At 44.2% G+C, this 18,169-nt stretch overlaps 1 protein-coding gene across 3 annotated transcripts in view; it reads right to left on the bottom strand.

The window, feature by feature from the left end:
- SGCG (sarcoglycan gamma) overlaps positions 1–18,169 on the bottom strand; it is a 151,978-nt gene that overhangs the window by 110,211 nt on the left and 23,598 nt on the right. The window contains exon 1 of one of the 3 annotated variants that reach the window (XM_025179381.3): positions 16,758–16,915. The exons of 1 other annotated variant lie outside the window; for it this stretch is intronic. The gene's annotated coding sequence lies outside the window, so the exon portion shown is untranslated. Of the gene's footprint in view, positions 1–16,757; positions 16,916–18,169 lie in introns of those variants that run through there. One more of the 3 variants, XM_025179380.3, reaches the window with a different exon arrangement.

The raw sequence follows: 18,169 nt of genomic DNA, 5'->3' as shown, positions 1-18,169 counted from the left end.
AGATTTTCAAAATTGGCTATATTTTGGATATCCCAAGTCTTAGGTTCCCAACTTGAGATGACTTAAAGGGGCTTGATTTATAGAAAGTGTTTAGCAGTCCTGTGATCAGCAACTCCTCCCCCACACTCCCAGAGCTTCTGGAGCACCACAAATTGGAAATTCAAGCCCTTTCAAGATATCTCAAGCTTGCTACCCCAAAAGTTGGGCATACAAACCCAGCAGTGAATTTGGTAAATCTTGACTAAGATTTTCAAGTAATACACAAAGAGAAAGCAGAAGGAGAAAACTATAGATCACCTTCTCTGTTCATTTATTGCTGTAATGGTTTGACAGATGAAAGACCAATGAATTATTGTACAATCATTTTACATGATTAGCCTGTTCACAGGTCAGCAAGATGCAATGCTTGATCCATAAAGCAAGAGTTGTCTCATAAGCACTTTTCTCTTTTAAGGGACTCATTACATTAAAATACCATTTCTTGACTCAAAACTAACATATCATGCTTCATATTAATAAAATGTTGGCAATTTAAGATAAGGAAAATGTTTAACTCTAGAAAAAATAGTCTCCTTTTTTGAAAACATTTAAAGTTAAAGAAAAAGAGAAATTACTCACTCTGTGAAGTTACCATGGTTCTTCGAGATGTATCCCCCCATGGGTGCTCCACTGTTGGTGTTGGACTCGTCCCAGTGCCACAGATCAGAGATTTTTACAGCAGTGTCCAGTAGGGCTGTGCATGAGAGAGCAGCACACAGTGTTCCCGCCTTTAAAGTTAGGGTGCGCAGCCCAACTCTTTTTTGTTTCTTTTTTTGACACCCTCCTGGCAAGTTGTTAGTGCCTAAAGAAGCGGGGAGGAGGGCAGGTAGTGGAGCACCCATAGGGACACACATCTCAAAGAACCATCATTACTACACAGAATGAGTAACTTCTCTTTCTTCTTTGAGTGATTTCCCTATGGGTGTTCCACTGTTGGTGACTGTGTAGCAGTGCCCAGTTAGATGGTAGGTGGGCTTTGTCTAGTTATTGCAAGCCGTGGAGAGGACTGCAGTAGCTACTGCAGTGTCCATTATTAAGCATGGTGGAACGTGTGGTCAGATGTGGCTGCTCAACGTATGTCATGGAGCGACACTCCCCTGTTGAAGGCTGTTGACGTTGCCATCACTCTGGTTGAATGAGCTTTGGGAGTCATTGGTACTGCTCTGTTCTGGAGTGCATAGCAGGTGGTAATACAGGATGTTATCAGTTTTGATATGCACTGGGAAGAAAGTGGTTTTCCCTTGGACCTTTTGTCTATAGATACGAGCAGTCTCTTTAATAGTTGAAAAGAAAGCATCCTATCTAAGTAGAAGGCAATGTATCTTCTCACATCCAGCATGTGCAATATGGCTTTGTCCCTGGAGCAATGTAATTTTGGGTAGAAAGTGGGAAAGACTATAGGTTCCTTGATATGAAATTCAGAACAAACTTTGGGTAGGAAGGAGGGGCAGGGTCACAGAATAACTTCATGTTTATGAAAGGTCATGTATGGAGGTGAAGACATGAGAGCTGCGAGTTCACTAACTGTCCTTGCAGATGTGATTGCCAACAGGAACACTGTTTTCATGGTGAGAAAGTTAAGTGATGAAGTTGCCATTGGCTCAGAGGATGGTTTTGTGAGCAAGTGGAGAATCAGTTCTAAATCCCATATGAGAGGTCTGGGTGTCCGTGGTAGGTGAAGGTCCTGTAGGCCCCTCCAAAACCTCTTTAGAGATGGGGTGGGCAAATATGGAGAATCCATCTGTAGGGGGTGTTAAAGGCCATGATCGTGGCCAGGTGAACTCGGAGTGATGAAAGAGATAAATGTTGTTGTTTCAGGTGCATAAGGTATTCCAGGATGAAATGCAGATGGTTAGACTACCTTCTGGGTGCACCACTGTGAAAATCATTGCCATTTGTACAGGTAAGTATTACGTGTAGTTTGTCTTCTGCTATGTAGTAGTACAGTTCTTACTTGTTGCAAGCACTTTTGATCAGTTTCTAAGAACCAACTAGGTACAATGCCATGAGATGTAGTGTTTGTGGCTGGGGATGAAGGATCATGCCCTGGCTCTGGGGCTGTGTCCAGACTCCATGCCTCCGTCGACGGAGGCATGTAGATTAGCCAGATCGGAAGAGGGAAATGAAGCCGCGATTAAAATAATCGCGGCTTCATTTAAATTTAAATGGCTGCCCCGATCTGCCGATCAGCTGTTTGTCGGCAGATCGGGAGAGTCTGGACGCGATGCCCCGACAAAGAAGCCTTTCTTCATCGACACAGGTAAGCCTCGTGAAACCAGGTTTACCTGTGTCGATGAAGAAAGGCTTCTTTGTCGGGGCATCGCATCCAGACTCTCCCGATCTGCCGACAAACAGCTGATCGGCAGATCGGGGCAGCCATTTAAATTTAAATGAAGCCGCGATTATTTTAATCGCGGCTTCATTTCCCTCTTCCGATCTGGCTAATCTACATGCCTCCGTCGACGGAGGCATGGAGTCTGGACACAGCCTGGGAGAGGAGATCAAGGCAGGTCGCAAGCAGGCAGGGAGGTCGTAGAGACAGTTGATAAAGACATGGAAACCATGGTTGCCGAGCCCAAGCTGAGGCTATTAGAATTACACAGGCCCTGTCTGTCTATCTTATGGAGAACTCTGGGGATCAAAGGGATAGGAAAAAAGGCATATAGGTGGTGAATATTCCATGGGAATAGCACTGTGTATCCCAAGGATGTGCCCTAAGCCCGCTCTCAAACAGTATTGTGGGCATTTGGAATTTTGGCTGTTTGCAAAGAGGTCTATCTATGGTTGACCCCAACATTGGAATAGATCTTGGGCGACCTGATTGTGCAGTTCCCATTCATGCTCTGAGACAAAGTGGCAGCTGAGGGTATTGGCCATGGTATTCTTGTCCCCTGGTAGGTATGCCACCATGATGGTTATGTTGTGGTGAATACATCAATTCCAGAGCCAAATCACCTCTGCACATAGGAAAGGGGATCTGGCGCCCCCTTGGCAGTTGAAGTAGAACATCATGGTCATATTGTTGATGAAGATACACACTGAGGATCCCTGAGTGCATGGAAGGAAGTGTTCGTGGGTGTTGTGAACCACTCAAAGCTTCAGCAGGTTGATATGGATACTGGAATTGTTGTTAGACCACTTTCCTTGGGCGTATTGTTGCTCGAAGTGGGCACCCCAACCTAGAAGTGATGCATCTGTAGTGATGTATTTGGATGGGTTATCTCAGTGGAAGGGCACCTTACTGCAGAGGTTCTGTGCCTGGATCCACCACTGTAAAGAGATAAGGACTTTCTGAGGAGGTGAAGCGTGTCTGTGGGTGAGGTGTCTGGTTGGTGTATAGACTGATGTGATCCAGTGTTGGAAATATTGAAATTGTAGTCTGGCATGTGGGACAATGTATGTGGTAGCTGCCATATGCTCCCGTGAGTTTGAGACAAGTTAGAATGGGAACAATTGGGCTAGTGGTCATGATTGTGACGATACTTTTTATAGTCTTGAAACACTAGGCGCATGGTGTCGTAGAATCTATGTGAGCCCCTATAAACTCTAGGGACTGTGTGGAGTGTAGAATGGATTTTTGCTTGTTGATAATGAATCCTAGAGACTGAAGGAAGGCCTTTGTGAATCTGATATCCCTTATGGTCTGTTGGGAGGGACCTTGAATGAGGCAATCGTCCAAATAAGGTAAGATTATGGAGATATACCTATATCATAGAACAGGAAGGGACCTTGAGAGGTCATCGAATCCAGTCCCTGCCCTCAGAGCAGGACCAAGTACTATCCCTGACAGAATTGCCCCAGATCCCTAAATGGCCCCCTCAATGATTGAGTTCACAAACCTGGGTTTAGCAGGCCAGTGCTCAAACCACTGAGCTATCCCTTTTCATCAGAGATGCACTGCTGCAACTGCCAGGGTCTTGGAGAAAACTCTGGGGGGCAGAGGAGAGTCTGAATGGAAGGACTCTGTATTGAAAATGGTCTGACACTACTGTAAAGTATAGGAAGTGTAAATTGCATGGGATGTATCGTGATATGGAAGTATACATCTTGGAGGTCGAGGGCTGCAAACTAGTCCCCTCTGTCCAGTGCGGGAATAATTGTGGTGAGTGTAAACATTTTGAAGTGCTGCTTGCGCAGGTATCTATTCAATTGACAGATGTCTAAAATAGGCCTCCAGCCCCGTTCTCTTTTCAGTGAGAAAGTAGTTTGTGTAAAAACCTCTCCCTTGGTATTGTTTGGGAACCTGTTCTATAGCTACTATGTTGAGATGTTGGACTCCTTGGCAGAGCAAGATTTCATGAGAAGGGTCCCTGAAAAGGGAGAGAGAAGGTGGGGTGGGTCAGGGGATCAATATGAAAGGCATAGAGTACCCACAACTAATGATTTCTAAAACCCACCGATCTGTGGTGATTGCTGCCTATTGGTTGTAAAAAGGACACAAGCAATGGTAGAAGATGATAGACTTGCCTGGCACTGGTATGGAGCGGTGGTCAGGCAGACCCTCGACCAATTCTCAAACCCGTTGTCTCGTGGCCTGAGTCATGGAAGAGCATGTGTTTGGGGCTCTTCTCTGTTGGTTTTGTGGTCAGAATTGACAATGGTTAAATGGCCGATGCTGCTGCTGTCTGCCAAAGGTTGTGTCCCTATGTCTTTGATAGGGATTATAGCACTTGCTTCAGCAGGGTGAATATACATCCCCAATGTGCACAATGTGCTAGAATTCAAAGCTTCATCAGTCTTTGCAGCGAACAATTTATCCTAATCGAATGGTAGGTTTTCAGGAACTCCAGCTGCTTGAAGCCAGGATGAGCATCTCATTAGTATGGATGTTGCCGTAGCTCTTGCCATGGTGTCGGTGGCATCGAGGGCCATCTGCAGGGCTGTACAAGATATAGTATAACCCTCTATAATTATGGCTTTTGAGGATAGGTCTCTTATCATCTGGGAGATGTTGCAAGAGCTCTGTTAGTTTTGCACAACTGTCAAAGTCCTGATTAGTGAGTAGGGGTGTGTAGTTAGCTGTGTGAAGTTGAAGGGTTGAGGAGGAGTATATTTTCTTCCCAAACAAGTCCAGGCATTTGTGGTCTTTGTCTTGTATATTCATTTTGTATTGAGGATTTTTAGACCTTTGATTTGCAGCATCAACCACTAAGGAATTGAGTTGAGCATGTAAGAAAAAAAGTCCATGCCTTTTGATGGAACAAAGTATTTTCTATCTGCCTTTTGTTGGTTGGGGGGGCTGCAGCTGGCGTTTGCCATACTTCACCCACTGCTTCAAATGTTGCCTCGTCTAGAGAAAGCTCAATTTTGGATTTTGTCGAGGACTGGAGGTTCTTTAGAAGCTTCTGCTGCTTTTCCTGCACTTCAGATATCACAACCTCCTGACTGACAGCCACCCTTTAGAATGAAAGGAACCATCTGGGATAACCACTTCATCGGGTGCAGAAGATGAGTTATCATTTGGTGGCGTATCTGCTTGTTGGACAGTTGGATCATCCTCAGTCTGCTCTTCCTCGGAGTCAATGCCCTCGTGGGAGACCGTAATGGGTTAAAGTGTAGATAGCATAAAGAAGACAGCAATCTCTGAGCTGGTGTGGGAGAGGCAGTGGAGCTGTGTCGCGGTGCCCAATAATGATAGGGGAACCAGCGGTATGATGTTGAAGATAGTACTGCCAGTTGGAGTACCCCAGGGGGTACTGATAGAGTTGTAGCGTGTGTACCCCACATGATGCATGTGCTCTCTCTGGGGATGAAAGTTGTGAAGAAAACACACTCCTTGCATCCTCCAGCAGTCACTGAGTTGCAATAAAATAGGTGAGCACGGCGAGGGCAGGAAGCCTCTCATTGATAGGGGGAATGCAATACCTAGGACTTGCTCAAGGACCTGTTTCTTGCTCTCCTGTCAATTATTGATGGAGCATGTGTTTTACCGCACATTGGGGAAAGGCGGCTGCTTGATATTTTATGCCTTGGAGCTGAGTCTGTCAGTGCTGGTGGTGGAGGCAACGGTGCCACTGGAACCCTGGGAAATCTGGGGTCAGTCTGCACCATGGGGAGCAGGGTTGGAGTTTGCCTTGTCTTTTCTTGGTGCCTGAGGTGAAAGCCGCACCAGTGGCTTGCAGGGTGTGAGGGATAGCACCAGTACAGGCGATGCAGCAGGTGCCAGTGGTGCCTTTGTTGATTCAGGGCTCTTAGTAGGCACCCTTTTAAATAGCTGGGGAACTGGTGTTTAGTGTGGCTATTTAGCGTGCATTTATTAGCTTGTTTGTGAGGAGACTCATGCTTTTTGAATGCCTGAGGTGCTTGGTTCATCTCCCTTGCTAATTCGTGACGGGAGGCAGTGGGCTTGTGAGGGCTTCGTTTTTGAATGAGCTTTTTGCAGTGAGGGGCTTGAGAAGTTTCCCTGAAGGGACATCGTGTCTGAGCCCTTATTTCCCCCATTATGTGGATGGGGGTCTAGGCTTTGTTAAAGGACAGCATGCATATTCTGAGCTCTCTATCCTTGCAAGTTCTTGCTGTCAAGCTGTGGCAACGAATGCATTTTTGCAAAACATGCGTCTCCCCCAGGCATCATATGCATTCACTGTGGCCATCAGAGGCTGCCATAGAGTCCTGACATTTCTCACATTTTTTTAAGCCAGAGCCCAGCATTTCGTTAGGTAGCGGACTGCACCTTGCTGCTGTGACTCTTATTTATGAGTAAAAGCTTCTTTCTTTCTTTCTTTCTTTCTTTCTTTCTTTCTTTCTTTCTTTCTTTCTTTCTTTCTTTCTTTCTTTCTTTCTTTCTTTCTTTCTCATGGTGGCTTGGTGCTGCACACTGGTAAACTGTCTGACTAACTATATACAAGCTGAAGTAAGAGAACTGTTTTTTTTTAAACTCTCAACTGTTTAACAAAGGAAAAACTAACAGGAACAGGGAAGTCTACAATATCTATCTAAGGCCGTGTCCAGACTCAGGGGTTTTTTCGGGAAAAGTAGCCTTTTCCCGAAAAAACTTCCCCTGCGTCCAGACTCAAGCCGCGTTCTTTCAAAATTATTTCAAAAGAACGCGGCTTTTCTTTCGATGGCGGTAAACCTCATTTCACGAGGAAGAACGCCTTCTTTCGAAAGTTCCTCTTTCGAAAGAAGGCGTTCTTCAATGTAAAGAGGCCATCTTCGAAAGAGAGCATCCAGACTCGCTGGGTGCTCTCTTTCGAAAAAGCGGATTTCTCTTTCGAAAGATCCGCCTGCAGTCTAGACGCGATCTTTTGAAAGAGGCTCTTTCGAAAGCATCTTTCGAAAGAGCCTCTTTCGAAAGAAGCCTGCAGTCTAGACATAGCCTAATTGTCTTTCTTTTCCTTTGCAGAAGTGGCACAAGGAGGAGAGATGTTGGAGCTCTGTCTGTAGCCAAGGGAAGTGAAGAAGGAACTGAGAGGAATTGGACTGCGCGTGCTAACTTCAAAGGCAAGAACACCACGCACCCCTTGCGCATGCGCAGCGCGATTGGTCACTGTTGTAAAAGTCTCTGATCCATGGTGCTGAGATGAGCCTGACACCAACAGTGTCGCACCAATGGGGACATCTCTTGAAGAAGAACCACAGATATGTTGATATGAAATCTAGTGTTCACATTAGGGATAAACTCAAGTGTGACATGGAGGACACCACTACAAATGAAAAAATGAAGAAGGGGTGTACAAGGGGAGGAATGAAGATGGGGGTGGAATAAGAAAATAAGACAAGTAAGGCTTTCAGCTCCCCAACTGTTCAACATCTGTGGTCTGGACTTCCACAGTCCAGCAATATCCATGATCCGGCATCCCTGTGGGTGCTTCCAAGCCAGGATGGTCCCATGCTGGAGCATTCACAGGGAAGAAAGGCTAGGCTCTGAGCTCAGCAACTCCTCCCAGAGTTTCCAGAGTATACAAATTGCTCATTTGCAGTACTCAATCTCAGGGAGGTCAGGGGAAGAGTGGGGACAAGTGCTGGAGCAGGGGGTGGGAATAAGTGATCCTGGACTAGCTGCCAAGAGCAAAGACTTCTCCCACCATGAGAAGTTTTAGTTGTAGGTTTCTTGCTTTCCTAGCATAAGCCTTGAGATTGTGGCAGAAGCTCTATATACCAACATCCCACATGAAGACGGATTACAAGCAATTAGAAACACTATCCCAGAGGACACTACTGCCAACCTGATAGCAGACCTATGTAACTTTGTTCTCACCCACAATTATTTCCAGTTTGAGAACAACTTATACCTCCAGATCAGTGGCACAGCCATGGGTACACACATGGCCCCACAGTATGCTAACATCTTTATGGCTGACCTAGAACAACGTTTCCTCAACTCCCGTCCCCTTTCACCCCTTCTCTACCTACGGTACATCGATGACATCTTTATGCTCTGGACGCATGGCCAAGAAACACTGGAGATATTCCACAGAGATTTCAACAACCTACACCCCACCATCAACCTCAGCCTGGACCATTCTACACGAGAAATCCACTTCCTGGACACCACAGTACAAATTAACAATGGAAAATTAGACACCACTCTCTACAGAAAACCCACAGACTCATACAGTTACCTACATGCTTCCAGCTCCCATCCAAAACACACCACACGATCCATCGTCTATAGCCAAGCCCTTCGATACAACCGCATCTGCTCTAACCCCACTGACAGAGACCAGAAGCTTCGGGATCTCTACCAAGCATTTATAAACCTCAACTACCCACCCGGAGAAATAAAAAAGCAAAATGAAAGAGCCAGACGAATACCTAGAAACCATCTACTTCAAGACAGACCCAAGAAAACCAACAATAGAACACCACTTGTCATCACCTACAACCCCCAACTTAAACCTGTCCAACACATTATCAATAAACTACAGCCTATACTGGAACAGGATACCATACTCCAAGAGGCTCTGGGAGACAGACCCATAGTCTCCTATAGACAACCACCTAACCTCAAGATGATTCTTACCAACAACCACAGGACACACCACACTAATACCAACCCTGGTACCTTCCCTTGCAACAAACCCCGTTGCCAGCTTTGTCCACATATTTATTCTGCTGATACCATTATTGGACCTAACCAAGTGAGTTATAAGATCAAGAACACATATTCCTGCACATCCAGAAATATAATCTATGCTATCATGTGCTGAAAGTGTCCGTCTGCTATGTACATTGGACAAACATCTCAGAAACTTCGCCAAAGAATTAATGCCCACAAAACAGATATCAGACAAGATCACAAAGAAAAAACAGTTTCTTGCCATTTTATCCAGAAAGGACACTCTCTCAATGACTTAACCACCTGCATTCTGCTACAAAGACCTTTTACATCTGCACTTGAAAGGGAATCCTCTGAACTGTCATTCATGTTAAAATTCGACACTCTTCAAAGAGGATTGAACAAACACTTAAACTATGTTACACATTATCAAGATAGCTTTCCCAATTATCACCTCTAATACCATTAACTCACAAACATCCCACTCTCCCCACCTCTAATATCGTCAATTCACAGACACTTACCTTCCTTCCTCCCCCCCCCCCGCATCCCCCTCCTGTTCTGAAATGTGATTTGTCCTTTTCATATGTGTTCATTTTTTTAAATTGTATCCTTTGGTATATATGGTTGTGACTATTTTCTTCCACTATTTGATCTGAGGAAGTGGGTCTGGCCCACGAAAGCTCATCATCTAATAAACCATCTTGTTAGTCTTTAAAGTGCTACATGGTCCTGCATTTTGCTTCAGCTACCCCAGACTAACACGGCTACATTTCTATCACTATTCTAGATAATCCCTGTGAGATCTCATCAGACAACAAGATAAAAGGACTGGCAAGTAAGGGTGTATCTAGACTACAGAGTTTTGTCGAGAAAAGTGGACTTTTGTCAACAAAACTATACCTGTGTCTACACTACTGCTGAGTTCTGTCGACATAACGTCGACAGAACTCAGCAGTTTTGTCGACGCTGGTAAACCTCATTTTACGAGGCATAACACCTTCTGTCGACAGAGTTCTGTTGACAGAAGGTGTTATCGCATGTAGGGTTGTGTCTAGACTAAAGGGTTTTGTCGACAAAGCAGCTTGCTTTGTCAACAGAACTGAATGTAGTCTAGACGCTCTTTGTCGACAGAAGCTTTGTCGACAGTACCTGTCGACAAAACTTCTGTCGACAAAACCCTGTAGTCTAGACGTACCCTAAGGCAACATTTAAAATCCAAGGAATTGGGCATTCCCCTTGAAATAGGGCAGTGGTTCCCAACCTTTTTTATACTGTGAACCGGCAAACTCATTCAAAAACGGCCAGCAGACTGGCACTGAAATATTTGAATATTCATTATGGTAATTTATTTCCATATTTGCATATTCATTGTGGTAATTTTAGCCCATGGTATTTCAGGCAAATCAAAGGAGGGGGGACATGATTGTTAACAAGACTTTGAAAAACTGCTGTAGCCCACATTTAAAAAAAACAGTAAAATAGTTGCTAATACTTTTTAAAGAGTATTCTCCAGTCCAACCTTTTGCCTCAATTGCACCAGAATTAAAGAGGTAGTACTAACAGGTCTGACCATGCTGACACATTCTGCACATTCATATTTTCCTATGCACTTAATAATGCATAATAATAATGTGTTTAGCTACTTGCTGGGAGCAGCTGGATGCCAGGGGGAGGCTCCCACTGAGCAGGGAAGGAGAAGAATGGGGTCACAGGAGCTGCTGCTCTTCACTCATAGACTCATAGACTCATAGACTTTAAGGTCAGAAGGGACCATTATGATCATCTAGTCTGACCCCCTGCACAGTGCAGGCCACAGAATCTCGCCCACCCCTCTTAGAATAATCCTCTCACCTGTGTCTCAGATATTGAAGCCTTCAAATACTTTGAAGGCCCCAACATGCAGAGAGTCCTTCAGCTGTGATCTGTGCTCAATGCTACAGAGGAAGGCGAAAAACCTCCAGGGCCTCTGCCAATCTACCCTGGAGGAAAATTCCTTCCTGATCCCAAATATGGCGATCAGCTAAACCCTGAGCATGTGGGCAAGACTCACCAGCCAGACACCCAGAAAGTTCCCTATAATGAATGGTCAATTAGTTACCAAGATCATGTTATTTCATCCAACCATCCCCTTATCATAGAATCATAGAACTGGAAGAGACCTCAGAAGGTCGTCAAGTCCAGCCCTCCGCTCTAGGCAGGACCAATCCCATCTAAATCAACCCGGCCAGGGCTTTGTCAAGCCGAGACTTAAACACCTCTAGGGATGGAGACTCCACTACTTCCCTAGGTAACCCATTCCAATGCTTCACTACCCTCCTAGTAAAATAGTTTTTCCTAATATCCAATCTGGACCTCTCCCACCACAACTTGAGACCATTGCTCCTTGTTCTGCCATCTGTTACTACTGAGAACAGCCTCTCTCCATCCTCTTTGGAACCTCCCTTCAGGAAGTTGAAGGCTGCTATCAAGTCCCCCCTCACTCTTCGCTTCTGCAGACTAAACAGACCCAAATCCCTCAGCCTCTCCTCGTAGGTCATATGCTCCAGACCCCTAATCATTTTGGTTGCCCTCCGCTGGACCCTCTCCAATGCGTCCGCATCCTTTTTGTAGTGGGGGGCCCAGAACTGGACACAGTACTCCAGATGTAGCCTCACCAAAGCCGAATAAAGGGGAATAATGACATCTCTGGATCTGCTGGCAATGCTCCTCTTAATGCATCCTAATATGCCATTAGCCTTCTTGGCTACAAGGGCACACTGTTGACTCATATCTAGCTTCTCATCCACTGTAACCCCCAGGTCCTTTTCTGCAGAACTACTACTTAACTGGTTGGTCCCCAGCCTGTAACTATGCTTGGGATTCTTCCGTCCCAAGTGCAGGACTCTACACTTGTCTTTGTTGAATCTCATGAGATTTCTAGTGGCCCAATCCTCCAATTTGTCTAAGTCACTCTGGACCCTATCTCTGCCCTTAAGCGTATCTACCTCTCCCCCTAGCTTAGTGTCATCTGCAAACTTGCTGAGGGTGCAATCTATCCCCTCATCCAGGTCATTAATAAAGATATTGAACAAAACCGGTCCTAGAACCGAACCTTGGGGCACTCCACTAGAAACCGACCGCCATCCTGACATCGAGCCATTGATCACTACCCGCTGGGCCCGGCCTTCTAGCCATCTTTCTATCCATCTTACCGTCCATTTATCCAATCCGCATTCCCTTAACTTGCTGGCAAGAATATTGTGGGAGACCGTATCAAAAGCCTTGCTAAAGTCAAGGTATATCACATCCACTGACTTTCCCATGTCTACTGAGCCAGTTACCTCATCATAGAAGCTAATCAGATTGGTCAAGCACGACTTTGTGAATCCATGCTGACTATTCCTGATCACTTTCCTCTCATTCAAGTGTCTCAAAATGGATTCGTTTAGGATCCCTTCCATGATTTTTCCAGGAACCGAGGTAAGACTGACCGGCCTATAGTTCCCTGGATCGTCCTTCTTCCCTTTTTTGAAGATGGGCACTACATTTGCCTTTTCCCAATCATCCGGGATTTCGCCCGATCTCCACGACTTTTCAAAGATAATGGCCAAAGGCTCCTCAATGACATTTGCCAACTCCTTCAGTACCCTGGGGTGCATTAAGTCTGGACCCATGGATTTGTGTACGTTTAGTTTTTCTAAATAGTTCCTAACCTGTTCTTTACCCACCAAGGGCTGTCCATCTTCTTCCCATCTTGCGTCGCTTAGCACAGAAGTCCAGGAGCCGACATTGTCCGTGAATACAGAGGCAAAGAAAGCATTGAGTACTTCAGCTTTCCCCACATCCTCTGTCACTAGGTTACCTCCTTCATCCATTAGGGACTGCACACCCTCTCTGATCACCTTCTTCTTGTTGACATGCCTGTAGAAACCTTTCTTGTTATCCTTTACAGCCTTAGCCAGTCGCAACTCCATTTGCGCTTTCGCCTTCCTGATAACCCCCCGGCATTCTCGAACTATACATTTAAACTCCTCCCTAGTCATTTGTCCAAGTTTCCACTTTCTGTAAGCTTCCTTTTTGTGCTTAAGTACACCAAGGATTTCCCCTGTAAGCCAATCCGGTCTCCTACCAGGTTTGCCTCTCTTGCTACGCGTCGGGATGGTTTCTTTCTGTGCCTTCAATAAGGCTTCTTTAAAATACTGCCAGCTGTCCTGGACTCCTTTCCCCTTCATGTTATCATCCCAGGGGATTCTTTCCATCAGATCTCTGAGGGAGTCAAAATCTGCTTTTTTGAAGTCCAAGGTGTGTATTTTACTACTCTCTTTCCTTCCTTTGGTCAGGATCCTGAAATCTACCATCTCATGATCACTGCTTCCCAGGTTGTCACCCACCTCTACGTCCCCTATTAGTTCCTCCCTGTTTGTGAGGAGAAGGTCAAGCTGTGCACGGCCCCTGGTCGGATCCTTCAGCACTTGTACCAAGAAGTTATCCCCAACATTCTTCAAAAACTTCCAGGATTGCCTGTGTACTGCCGTATTGGTTTCCCAACAGATGTCAGGGTGATTAAAGTCCCCTATGAGAACCAGGGCCTGCGATCTGGAAGCTTCGCTCAGTTGTCCGAAGAAAGCCTCATCTACCTCATCCACCTGGTTCGGTGGCCTGTAGCAGACACCAACCACAACATCGCTGCTGTTTGCTCCTTTAAACCTGACCCATAGACTTTCAACAAGTTTTTCTCCCTCTTTATACTGGAGTTCAGAGCAATCATAGTGCTCTCTTACATATAGTGCAACTCCTCCTCCTTTTCTCCCCTGCCTATTCTTCCTGAACAATCTATACCCTTCCATGACAGCGCTCCAGTCATGCGAGTCATCCCACCAAGTCTCTGTTATCCCAATTAAATCATATTTCTTGGTCTGGGCCAGGGCCTCCAGTTCTTCCTGCTTGTTGCCCAGGCTTCTCGCATTAGTGTACAAACACTTCAGGTAACCAGTTGATTGCACTATCTTCTCCATTCGAAACTGGGGTCCTCCTTTCTCGCTCCTTGCTCTATGCATTTCTTCCCGGTATCTGACTTTCCCACTCCCCTCAGGGTTTTGGTCACCGTCCCCCGACGAACCTAGTTTAAAGCCCTCCTCACTAGGTTCGCAAGCCTGCCCGTGAAGATGTTCCTTCCTCTCTTCGTTAGGTGGATCCCATCTCTTCCTAACAATCCTTGCGCCCGGAACAGAGTCCCATGGTCGAAGAAACCAAAGCCCTCTCTGCGAAGAAACCAAAGCCCTCTCACCCGGGGTTTGGCCCCGCTGACCGGGGTAGCTGCTCTGCATGCGGCACTTGGCCTGGCTGGCTGGGGCAGCTGCTCTGTCCGTGGTGCTTGACACCACTGGCCGGGGCATCTGCTTTCCATCTGGCACTTGGCCCCACTGGGTGGGCTGCATAGCGATCAACAGAGCTGGAACTGAGGCTACAGTGAAGCTGCCCCAGCAGAAACAGCCTCACCATGATACCAGCTCCAGCCACAGCACACCCAGCTACCAGCCACCCCACTCAGCCTGTTGCTGCGTGCGAAAGTGCGCAGTAAGGGAATTCCCTGGAAACCCCAAGCAGCAGAACTAAATAAAAACTGGGGGCATGGCCTGGCAATGTGCCGTGGCCTGTCAGACAGGGTTTCCTGGCCTGCCACCAGTCTGCGGATCAGTGGTTGGGAACCGCTGGAATAGAGCTTTTCCCATGATGGAGGGCAAGTACATTAAACCAAGAGGTATCCTAATTACTCAAACTGAAATAAAGTTAAGAAAAATATTAAAATAAATGGGGAAGAGAAAGGGTAATAAACTAAACTATTAACTAACTACTAAATAATGAACTAGTAGTCTAAAGTTAAGCTAGGTTAAAGATAAATCTCAGAGGTGCTGCCAAATGCTCCATCTCAAGCCAGAGATAGTAGAGAATGAACTAGGCAAGGCTGGTCACACAGTGCTATGTAACCACCAGACACAGGGTACGTCTACACTAGCCCCCTAGTTTGAACTAAGGAAACTAATCAGGGGGCCCGAAATTGCAAATGAAGCGTGAGATTTAAATATCTCACACTTCATTAGCATGTTCCCGGCCAGTCGCCATTTTGGAAACTGACTAACCCGGAATAACTGCCCATGTCTACACGTGGCAGAGAAGCGCGATTCTGAGATAAACCCCTTAGTTCAAATTAACAGTTGGTTTAAGCTCCAGAGGAATTTAAGTAAGAAAAATGTAATTACCCATGTGAAATTGGGCCAAAATATGGAGTTAACTATCTTTGTCTTGTCAAAAGAGATGACATTTGTAATAGTTCTCAGAGGTTGGATCTGGGATCTATATTAGGGATGTTAGATATTAGGTAACTGAACAGTCAAGTAACTGCATGAATTCTTATTAGTTATTTGACTATGCTATAGTACCCGGGGGCGGGGACGGCAGCCAGTGTACTCCAGACTAACTCCTGGGAGCCTCCGACCACGCATTGCTGCTGCCTCTGTATAAGATGCAGCAGTATGGGGTGCAAGGTGGGAGACAGTCTGCAAGGGGAACCAGTTTGCAGCAGCCCCCTGTCTGCGGGGGTCCAAGCTCCCCGTGGACAGAGGCTGCTGTGAGGGTGGGAACGGGGAGGGAGTTGGTAAAGCTTCCGCAAAGCAGCCTCTGTATGCAGTGGCTCAGGCTGGCTGTGGACAGAGGGCTGGTCCGGCAGCTGCCCCTGTCCATGGGGTGAGGTCCAAACTCCAGGCATTACCCAGCATTGCTCAGGATGTGCGGGGTGTAGAAGTTAGGGTATTGGATAATATTGGAAAAATATTTTTGGAAGTAAACTGCAAATATGATCTACTTTCCACCACCCAACTTCCATCTGTAAAAGATTACACATAATTATTGGCAGAGTTACTGAATTATTTGCAAAGGAGTTTTCTTAAAGATTTGAAGAATTCAACAGTGGCCAAAAATCACATAATTATTACAAAACTACTTCCCTCTTTTAAACACATTTATTAAAATGTTACTAATATCAGATTTAAATAATTATAGACTATACAGCCTTTTACTTGTAATGTAGATCACTAGTTGGAATTTAACTCAAGGTGGCTGTGGTAGTGGTATCTAAGACCCATCCCTGTTCTGTTCATGTGATCAGAAGTTGTTCATGGCAGCTTCTTTTGACCCCCTCTTTTTGATGCCCACACCCAATACAATAGGGGGAGAGAGAATGAAAAATGGGTGTAAAGACCTCATTCTGCATGGGACTAAGTATTGGGTCTGTGCTATATGAACAAAGAATGAATTCACAGTTACAGGTTCTCCCACTGCTGAGATTAAAACAATATATTAAAAAATCTATGTACAGCTTTATGATATTATAGAAACTCAAAAGGTGTTTCAAAATTACCTTCGTTGGCATTAAATAAACAATACACTATTGAATTTAACTATTTCCACAAACAATGCTATTTGAAACTATTAATTGAAGTTTTTCAATAATTTTATAATTATTTAATAAAAATCAACATTTTGACTTTGGCTGCTAAAGTAAACACATCAAAACATGGTCTTAAATAAGGACAACAAGAACTCATAATATCATATAAAGGAATAGACAGAAGATAATCTGAACAGCTACAAAAATAGTTCCAAAAATAGTACAAAAAACTCTCACTTATTACAACACCTAGGTCAAAACAAACAAAAAATACTTTTCATAGCTTACCTTAGAGATTTGAAACAACACAGACCGCTGAATTAACTACAATCAGTCTCTTCCCAAGATACAACCTGTAACTTTACCACTGCTTTCAAAATGGAGTGGAAGATATTTTAGGTGTGGCTAAATATCACTGAAAGAAAATTCGATCCCATGTTTGGCCATGTCTTACATTCCATCTCCTTCCATTGGCAACACAGACACAGCTAATTTTAATCTGTGACAAACAGCTAGCATGACAGTTAAAACTGTTGAGGCACTGACTCCAACACACTGCACTAATTGTACCAGCATAAGAAATTTTTGATGTACAATAAAAGGGCCAAACCCTGTTAAGTCCAGGATGCCAAATATTCCTAGTTACTCAGCAGCACGCAGGATTAAACTCAGAAAATTACTAAAATCTTTAGCTTCCTATAACACCTATTGCTAAATTAAAGAAAATATATCTTCCAAATAGATACGTAATTTCCGATGCAAATCTAATAATAATCTGTTGAGTAAATTCTTAATTTATTATTTTTAACAATACTCTAATTATAATACATATTTTCTAATTATTAGTAAATAATATAATTGAAACAGCACAATGGTTTTCTTACCACTTACATATGAAATATGAAAATATATACTGCAATCTTTGTTTTAAAACAATATAAGAGATGCAGGTGCAAGGCTTAAAACTATAGATTTAGTGATCAAATTATGCTAACGTTATGTTACGTTCATAAGTGTAATTTTATATTCAGTTTTTAAAATGTAGAAACAAGAATCCTCGCTTTCCGCTGCTTTATACTAGCTTGTTTATGCAAATACTCACCCACAAAGTCTCTTTTCGTTCATAACATTTTGGATAAAAGAAGCTGTTTTCATTTTAAAATATATTAAAATATACATTTATAAGATTTATAGAAGATTAAAAGGCGTGCACACATTTATGTGAAGCACTGCAATGATTAGCCATGTTTTATATGTTTGCATTGTTTTATCTTTTTCCTAACTATGCACTCACATTGTAGCCTGCTTTAAAAACTGAAGTTATCAGACTTCCAAAAGCTTCAGATAGCAAATGTAGGACTCTCAGAGTCCCAGTTAATGACAGAGTTATGAAACAATTCTTTCTGTTTACGAATTCTCTGCCAATTAATCCTTCATCAACTTGTTTACAATATACAACACCAGAGGAGTTCATTTACACACAGACAACTAACTTATCAATATACACACATATTTTTTTAAATCTAAGATTTGTAAATAAAATATTCATGCAGCTTTCAGTCAATGGATTAGTCCACTAGATTTATGAAAAATTAAAATCTGATGTAGACATTTCCTTACTATTAAGACATCAAAGCTTTTGTTTAATTGAAATTCATACTGAATCTTAGGTGAGGAGTAACCCTCTGTATAATGTAGTT

This window comes from Pelodiscus sinensis, chromosome 1, assembly GCF_052426305.1.
Source record: "Pelodiscus sinensis isolate ZL-2025 chromosome 1, ASM5242630v1, whole genome shotgun sequence".
In the NCBI taxonomy this organism is placed as follows: domain Eukaryota; kingdom Metazoa; phylum Chordata; order Testudines; family Trionychidae; genus Pelodiscus; species Pelodiscus sinensis.
Note: the sequence above shows the minus strand (reverse complement) of the source record. Positions and strands in the feature narration are given on the sequence as shown.